We start from the raw sequence: 10,229 nt of genomic DNA, 5'->3' as shown, positions 1-10,229 counted from the left end.
TTATAAAATGTTGTTACCATTAATTATATAGTATAATAAAAGGTGGTATATTGGGTTATATAATAGTATGTAAACTACATAAAGAAACTAAGTATTTATTTACAATTTGTTATTATTATTAAAATGATTCAGATAAAAGTTGCCATAAAATATAGATTATTACATTATTACTTATTAGTTAATTTATACTTATAGCTGCTGATGTAGTGCTTCTGTTTCATAAGCGATGTCCAGGTCTGGTGGCCCTTCTCACGACTTCGTCTGGTCGAAATGCATCCTCTAAGTCTGCCTCCTGACTGTGGTCCTCCCCCGTCTAAGCCTTCCTGTTGAGTGTGTCCGTCTGCTCTTCTAAATTTCCTCTGTCTTTTTCTCCCACTTCCCTTTTGGGGCGTTACCTTATTTTTAAATCTCTTCTCTGATTGGGTATCGATGTCGGAAGACTCCCGAGGCAGGCATCCCCCTCCTCACGGCCGAGGGTGTGTAAAAAAAGTTTAACTTGTCCAGGAAGGGCCTGCACCTGGTTAATTTGATTCTGGTCCCTCGTCACAGCCTATTTTGTGTTAGAACACTTAAAAGTTAGCCAATCTAATTTTCTCAGGGGCCTCTGGTAATGTGACAAACTAATACAGATGTTTTCATATCCGGGGACGCTAAAAGTTTCACAGAAGGATACTCTGACCAGGTATAGGGGCAGATGACGAAACACCTTAATAATACCCAGGATTGTCAAAAGACCGATACATAGCAATATATACTTTACTGAGTCTTCCCCTTTGATTGCCTTGTGTCATTATAAGTTGTTGATACCAGTCCAGCTAAGGTGGTATAAGCCTAAGGTCGCTCCCTGGAATTAATGACCCTAAGATATATTAAATATAAATAAATATGCTGCACAAAACTTTCTATATTATCTGTAGATAGCTTAAGCCGGTAGCACCTTTGTTTACATGTACATATGTAATAAATGGTCTACTAAACTGACAATGACATCATGTTTTCGAAATAACATAGCAATTAATGAATTTAATTTCGATAAATAAATATTACTGAAGGTTTCATATTGTAGCGTAATTGTTGATGTTTAATATATCAGGTGCTAAGACAAGATATTCAATGAAATGAAAATTTCCAAAAAATTGAAAAATAAATTTTATAAAAAAAATAATAAAAAAAAAACTGAAACAAGCTAAAAACTGAAACAAGTTTAAGCCGATTAATATTGATAATTCATGTATTGACAAGTTTCCTTTCGTTAAACGTTATGGCACCTTACAAGTATATTCTATAAGTATATTATTATAAGTATTCGTTTAATATATCTGTGCATGTCAACATACCGAAATTATCTTTAGACCTTGTTTTTAGACATATAAAAGTGAATTGTATGTGTTTATTACTTTTTTTATGTCTATTTATCTCTTTTATATATACACATCACTGCTTCTATCGGTTATTTTTATTAATTATATTACATATATATTACTTGTTTTTATTGTTATTTATATAAAAATTTTATCATTTATATTTTATTTTGATTTTATTCTATTTATTTTAAAGAGGTAAAAAATAAAGGAGGAAAAAAGAGGAATTATGTATTGGGTTTCTTATGAGAGGAAATATTAAATAAAGGATCAAAAAAATACAAATAAAGTACAGAAAGAACAAAAACAATAGAACCCAAGTGAAAGCAAAATCATATATTACTATTATATAGTATTTACTTGACGATGCCCATATTTTGTAAGATTTAAAAATTTTCCGACTAGGTTAAAGTATGCTGTGAATTAGTAACCGAATACAACTTGGTAGGACAACTTTTTTTAATTAGGTTTCTCTCTCTCTGTTTATTAAAATTAGAATTAGTTTTCGTTTTAATAATCATGGACATTAACAATTAATTACTATATATATATTTTTAATTTATTTAATGTAATTTACAACGGTACAAAATAATAAATACAATAAGTAAACTGAATGGATGTCTCAAACACTTGAGAGTCTCGGAAAGAAACCATTGGTGGTACTTCGAACATTAATTTAAATTAGAAGGTCCCGTGGCCAACTTCTTTTCAGACGCCTTGGAGGATTATCAGGGATTGTTAAGGATGAGAGATTAAGAACTAATGGGTTAGGATGGGTAAGGAGTTTGGAGTGAAGAGAATGTAATGTCAAGTTCACTGTGGATGAGTTTATTTGTAACGTAATAAGGAGCATCAAGGATTTTGCGTAGGATTTTGGATTGTAAGGATTTGATGCGGGAGGAATTTGATGGTTTGGTAGAGCCCCAAAGCTCAATTCCATATGTCCAAATTGGTATGATTATCATAGTATATATTATTTTTTTGTAGTGAATGAAAAGTTTAGAGCGTTTGTCAAGTAAGTGTTGTAGCAATCGAAATCTATGAGCAGTTTCTTGTCGTTTCAGTCTTGTATGTGGATTCCAAGTAAGTCCCATGTCAAGGTGGAGTCTTAGGTAGAGAATCTGTCCAACAGGCGTTAGTTGAGTATTTAGAAAGAATACTGTAGGACAGGAGAGTAGAGGTTTACGACGGAGAGTCAAGGTGATTTGCTGGGATTATCAGCATTTATTTTAATTCTCCAGTTTTGACACCATTCTTCAATGGATGTTATATGTGTCTGTAGTGTTTGTGATGTATTAGTTGGGTCGTTGTTTACAGACAGTATACATGTGTCATCAGCGTATGTTGTTAGAAATGTTTTAGGGTGGGTTGGGATGTCAGCAGTATAAACCGTATAGAGAATGAGACCTAAGATACTACCTTGAAGAACACCAGCGGACTGAGAAAAGAGAGATGAGTAGGCTAGGTTATGGTTTACTTTAAAGAATTACTATATTTAATTATATTTGCGGTACATTCTATACTTATGGAGAATAGTGTCATAAAGTATTATTATTTCTAGAGTTTTTTTTGTATGGATAAGAAAAAAGGCAGTTATCTCACCCCAATTTTTGATTACTTTAAAGAAAACTATGTATAATTACTAGTCAAAATTCATCAGTCTGCCAAGTATAGGTAGGGGGAATAAAAAATGGCGGCTGTTTAAAAGTGAAAAAAAAAAATTAATTTTTCATTCGGAGCTCTATATCTCAAAAAGTAGGAAAAAAGTAATAAACTAAAGAAATCCCAACTAAATCACTAATTTTTCTAACAAAAGAAAAAAGTAATAAACTAAAGAAATCCCAACTAAATCACTAATTTTTCTAACAAAAGAAAAAAGTAATAAACTAAAGAAATCCCAACTAAATCACTAATTTTTCTAACAAAAGAAAAAAGTAATAAACTAAAAATAACAAATTAAACTAAAATAAATTTATCAATAAATTAATTAAATCAGAAAATATATGGGCCATTCTCACTTAAACCTGCATAAATAAAGTTCGTATAATTAGTGGTGGTACTAATTATAGTTTTGAAGCTGTAAAAAACCTTAAATTGTAATTAAAATTTATATTTAAAAGTTGAATTTTCCTTGTAAAGGTGACTTGTTTATTTTATATATCATTCCGTCAACATACCATGGTGAAATAATAAATAAATAAAACTCACAATACTAATTCTTCTTTCATAAGTAATTTTTCAGATCATTGAGGTCACTCGCATTTCCTTTTTTTGTTTCTCGTAATCAGTACTGTGTTTTACAGGATTTGCATGCCCACCACTTTTTATCAAACTGTTCTAAGCTGTCTAAAACGCCAAATTAATCTCTCGATTCAGTCGATCTAGAGTGTTCGGTGTGTGTGAGCTTAGGCCGAGATGAAAAATGCCTAAGAAATTGCGTCGAGTTTTATGCCTGGGTTTATTGCTGAAGTGAGTATTCTAACTAATTTTATTTTTTTGCATAATACTTATACGTGGAGAAGTTACCATTTCTTACTGTGTTGGAATAAAATAGAATATTTTAGAAAATTCTGTATTTCATCACAGTGCTACACTTCCATCTTCTGTAAATTCGAGGGGGGAACCATAACGTTTGTAAGATAGTTTCCGTATATCCTAGCACTCTAATATTTACTCAACGATTAGTACAAGAGCCCAACACGAGAAAAAAGGTAGTTATCTCACCCCAATTTTTGATTATTTTAATGAAAGCTATGTATAATTAATAGTCAAAATTTATGGGTCTGCCAAGTATAGGTAGGGGGAATAAAAGATGGCGGCTGTTTCAAAGCGATAAAAAAAAACTAATTTTTCATTCGGAGCTCTATATCGTAAAACATAGGAACAACACAAAAAAAAGCTAAGAGAACGTCATTTAAAGAAGAGTCAATTTGCTAAAATATGAGCCCTAATAAAGTTATTTACGTTGAATAGTTTTCGAGATATAGCTTCTTAAAAAAGCAGCATTTTAGAAAAATGTATGGGACGTACTGAAAGGTCAGTAGTTAGCGAATTTATTTTGTAAAATTTATATCTCAAAAACCATTTGACATACAGATGTCTATTACCAGTCAAATTAAAGCTAGTTTAATGAGCTATAATGTAGTTTATGATGTTTATCTTCGTTGGAGTAATAGTTTACATGAAATTCGCTAAAACATATTGATTTATTGTTGTTCGGACAAATTTGTATTCATATGTGAATATCATAAAAACTTCTACCCCTATGTAGATAAGCATCATAAACTATTTTATAGTAAGTTAAATTTCCTTTATTTTGAGTGTTGGCAGACATATGTGCGTCTTATGGATCTAGAGATATATTTTTTCGAAAATCCAACATTTTATACGAACAACTAGAAATTAACATTTTGTGAGTTTATTTTGTTAAATATCATAAACATTACTTCTCCTACAAAGATAAACATTATGAACTATTTTCTAGTAAATTTAATTTGAGTGCTGACATACATCTGTTCATCCAATGGTTTCTGAAATGAAGTTTTTCATAAATCAAACTTATTGTCCGAACAACTATAAATCAATTTATTTTAGCAAATATCATGAAAACTACTACTTCTACGAGGATAAAGGTCATAAACTTCTGTATAGTCCATTAAACTAGACATCACATAGTTCCAGAGATATAGATTTCTCAAAATAAATTAACTAACTACTAATCTTTTAGTAAATTTTTAAGAAATTTTGCTTTTTAAAAAGCTATATCTCCAGAACTATTGGACGCAAATAGCTCTTTTAGGGCTAATATTTCAGAAAATTTACTCTTCTTTAAATAATATTCTTTTAGATTTTCTAGGGTTGTTGGTAGTTTTAAGATATAGAGAGCTCCGAATGAAAAATTAATGTTTTTTTAAGGTTTTGAAACAGCCGCCATTTTTCATCCGCCCTATTTATATTTGGCAGAGTCATCAATTTTGACTAGTTATTATACATAGTTTTCATTGGAGTAATCAAAAATTGGGGTGAGATAACTGCCTTTTTCCCGGCTCTTGTACTATATGGTTGAGTAAATATTTTTGCCCGTGGGGTTAAAGCGTATTTCGAACAGCTTCTCATTTTTATCTACGGAATGTTTTTCGAGGAAATATCAGTATCTGGGAAGGAATGAGGTATGTTGGTTCAAATATCCAGTTAAGTGCCACCAACTTCATTTTTATATCTTAATCCGCTGTCGTGATATAATTTTTTAAAGGGGTTTTCCTAGAAGACCACGATTTTCACATAAAAGTTTATTTTCCGTAACTAAGCATTCCTTGAAAGATAGCTATCGATTTGTGGGAAAATATCGCTGAATGTGCGTCGCAGCTAAACCAAAGTAAAGGAGAAACAATGGATAGTTACTAGAAATACTCAACAGGATCTCCCACAATCAATTTTTTCGAAGCACGATCTAAGGGGTAATCTAGTTTAATTCCCAAGAGAAATCGAGGTACTACAAACACATTGTTATTAGTTTGAAATGTTTTTTATAGTCTGTAAATTTAATTTTTTATTTATTTTTATACCATGCTAATAAAATTCAGTAAGGAATTAGATCTTGAAATAAATACGGATGAAACAAATTACATGGTTAGCAGTAGAAACGCAAGCAATTTCAGTGATATAGATATAGGAGGAAATTTAAACAGGTAAATAGGTTTAAGTATTTAGGTTATAAGGTAACTAGGAAAAAAGAAATTGATGAGGAAATAAAAGCTAGGTTGAAGGCGAGAAATGCTTGTTATTTTTCAATTTCGAAACTGTTTAGCTCGCTCCTTCTATCTAAAACCTTAAAAATTAGAATTTACAAAACCATTATCCTTCCCACTGTTCTTTATGGATCTGAGGCGTGGTCTCTTACACTAAGGGATGAACAGCGTCTAAGGGCTTTCGAAAATAAATTATTGCGAAAAATATTCGGATTGAAAAAGGATGAATTAACGGGAGAATTTAGAAGATTACACAACGCTGAATTAAGGGACCTACACCTGGTAAATATAATTCAAGTTATAGCATTACGGCGTATAAGATGGGTGTTTAAGGTTGTAGGACTTAATAACACAAATGTTAATAAACACTGAACCGACGGGTAAACGTCCGAGGGGTAGACCGAAACGTAGGTGGAAGAATTGCGTTAGAACTGATTTAGTGGAATACGGTTTGGAGGGGGATCACTGGAAGGATGTATGCAGAGAGCGTTTGGAGGCATCGGCATCGAACCTTCGGGTTCGTTAGGCTTTCATTATTATTATTATTATTTATTTGTATACTTTCTTTGTTGTGGGTGAAGGTATTACATTGTGGTTCTTAGAAAATAAGTGGAAATGAAATACTAGCACAACTCCCCATTTAGTAATTTCCATCGTATATTAGTTATGTACCCATGTTTTATTATTTAAATTATTTCATTTGGCTAACATGTTTGTAGATTTACATACAACTAGAGATAGTGAATAGTAACTGTTATTGAAGATAGTCCCAGAGATCGGATTAAAAGTAATTATTATAAATTACTAAATAGAAAAATAAATAAATAAATCAAGTTTAGTATTTAACTCCACTTTATTTTCTAGTTTCCGCGTTATTATAACCATCTTAATATAATAATAAAAAAAGAAATTAAGAACTGAATTATAAGTTAAATAACGTGATTAGTGCTTTTATTTCATAGTTATATTAGTTCAAAATTTTACTTGATTTATTTTATCCTTATTTCGTTATCTAAATATTAAGATTTTATTATTTTTATTTATTTTTTAAAAGTATTTTTATTTATTCTTTTTTTAACTTATGCTTTGATTTTGTTATGATGAATCAATTATCACCATTAAGGTTCAAGTGGGCATTTATAATTTTTTCTTCTTGATTTTGAATAATTTTACTTTTTGAAAACTTGAACTCCAAAATACCCATTTCTGTGGTTATATACAATAATTTTTTTTTTTTCTGTTAAAAAAAAGGTTCGTTATTTGAGTTAAAAATAGTCTTTAAATCAAACCATCATTGTGTTTAATTTGGAAATTAAAACTGCTCATCACTGTCAATTATTTTATACCAGATTGGCCTGTATGTAAGGCCCACCTTACATGGTTAATATAACAGTAACATTTTTTTTTTTTAACAATTACTTGTTGGGGGTAATCTCATGCAAAAGACACCCCTAACTATTTACAAAACTATAAATATTGAATAATCGTAAATTATAACGATGAATTATATAGATGGATATATAAAAATAATAATACTTAAGAAGGGAGAAAAAGACAAAAAAACAAAAAAAAAAAAAAACAATAGCATTTATAGATTTATTAAAATAAATGGGACTTCTAATGGGAAATCTGAGAAAGAGGCGAAGAGAAAAAAGAAATAAAAGAGTAGAAATGTCAATAACAAAAGAGATAATTATAGAAATTATAACAAGATGTCCTGCAGCAGCCTGGGTTTCGGTCTTCTGGTTGAGGTTGGATTTCCCAAGTACGTTAGTGCTTCTTTAACTGTCGGTAACTGGAAGTGGAATTTCATGAACCGTTTTTGATATAGTCTTCTGTTGATTCCATTGGCTATTTCTTACAAAACAATGGGCATCCACTGCGATTCTTAGAACTTATTTTTGAAACGATTGTACTTTTTTCTTTTTCGTAAGGGAACCTAAATTTTGTTTAATTGGTTCAAACTGAGGGAACTGTTGAACCTGGTGATTCATTTTTTGAACTATATCACACTTTTTGAATGTGGTCTCTTGAAAACCTCATAGAAGATAAACATGGTAAATTGCAAGTATGCAGATCGAAATTTACATAACAATTTCGTCCATATGCTAAAATATCGAAAACTAGTTGAAATAAGATATGATTTTATTGTATAACTGTCCTTTTCGGTAATTTGTCTTTTTATTTTTGTTTTTCATTCTATATATTTATTATTAGTGTTGTTAGTTGTGATTTAACTAATATTAAAATTATATAAACACTGATAATAAATATATGAAATAGGAAACAGAAATAAATTGACTGCCTGCTTAAAAAAAAACAGGGCCTGAGAAAACCACACATACCTTTCTCCTTTTTACTCGTAATATTCTCCCAAAACATAAACAAGTTTTAGTGTACATTTATTAGTTATTCAGGTAGAATACACCAGGTAACAAAAAACTATAAGTAATGTTCTTATTTAATTTAAGTTATTTATTATTCTTCATTAATCTTAATTTGTATTCTGTATAATTTAATGATTGATTACTGGTACTAGTATCGGTATCTGGTGAAGGAACTAGTCTGGCAAGTGGGCCTTAAATTTGCCGCCGCGTACTAATCAAGGTGATAGTGTCAAGATTCATTTCTAGGGGTCATTGAAATATAAATATTAACTATTCACAGTGGGAATCGAACCCACAACGTTCGAACAGAATGTTCTACCCACGCCCCATGGAGGACGTTGTGTTCCTTAATTTAATGATTAGCAATTAGTTGAGAAAATCATATTTTGTTTTGTTAAAAAAAAAACATCTTTTTTTTTCAACTGTAAAGCATGAATATGAGAACAATAAAATCTCGAAAAATTGCCAAAAAATATGAAAATATATATCATTAATAGTAAAAAAATAAATTATCAATATATACTGTTATATATAATATATAGTTTTTAATCGGTTAAATATTTTTTTTTTTTTTAAATTTTCTGTAGAAAATTTTAAGACTATGACGCGCAAGTATTACTGGCGCCTTGAATTAGATAACAAGCGATAACCGATTTTGCTTTGTATTTAAAAACACAATATCTAATCGTAACATCTGCACATATTTGTATCTGACCCGGAATTGCTATTGAAAAATCGCAATGAATCCTTGCTTTGAAGGAAAATATTTTAGATAGAGACTAGAAACTATGCAAAGATGCAAACTATTTATTATATCTAGTGGGTATCGATATGCAACGTATAATGTATTGGTAATAGAATATCAATATTGTATATTGTTGAAGCCACCACGATTCGACCAAGTTTTTCTAAAGGAAGCACCAAAGAAAAACAATCCGTATCGGATATAATCATTTATTTGGCGAGGCTAACCATTAACATGAACATATAATAAAAATAAAACGTAATATTAGAAAAGAAATAATGAATAAAGATTCAAATAAAAGACCTTTAAGATTAACTAAATAATGTAAAAGAAGAAACAAAAGACGCCCACATCCATACTGATTGAAAATAACATATTAAACAGTCGAATTCTATCCAAAGTCACGTTACTCTTAGGGTTTGTCGGTTTTTAAAACCTGATTTTAAAAACCGGTTTTTTGGAGAAAATTCTGAAATTCGAAAACCGGTTTTTTTAGTATGAAATATCGGTTTTCAATGTATGAATAACACTTCGGTTGCAAGTGAGAGGGTATTTTCTATTTTGGGGAATTTTGTGAATAAACTAAGGACACGGCTAAATAGCAAATCGATAGACGTCCTCTGTTTTCTGAAATCAAATTTCATTAAACAAAAAAATAAATAGAATATTTAAATTTGTATTAATATTGCCCGGAATAGAAAATACTCGGTCCTTCGCTTAATTGTCTTAAAACTTTTTTTTTAAAATTATTTATTTAATGTAATTTACAACTGTACAAAATAATACAATAGGTAAATATGTAGTATGTTTCATATACACTTGAAAATCTTGGAAAGGAACCACCCATTGGTGGTACTTCAAATATTAATTTAAATTAGAAGGTCCCGTGCCCATCTTCTTTTCAGACGCCTCGGAGGATTATCAGGGATTGTTAAGGATGAAAGATTATGAATTAATGGGTTAGGATGGTTAAGGAGTTTGGAATGAA

The sequence above is a fragment of the Halyomorpha halys genome, unplaced genomic scaffold, assembly GCF_000696795.3.
Source record: "Halyomorpha halys isolate HHAL.00 unplaced genomic scaffold, Hhal_1.1 Scaffold24.1, whole genome shotgun sequence".
In the NCBI taxonomy this organism is placed as follows: domain Eukaryota; kingdom Metazoa; phylum Arthropoda; class Insecta; order Hemiptera; family Pentatomidae; genus Halyomorpha; species Halyomorpha halys.
The sequence above is the reverse complement of the archived record's forward strand: the minus strand, read 5'-3'. Positions refer to the sequence as shown.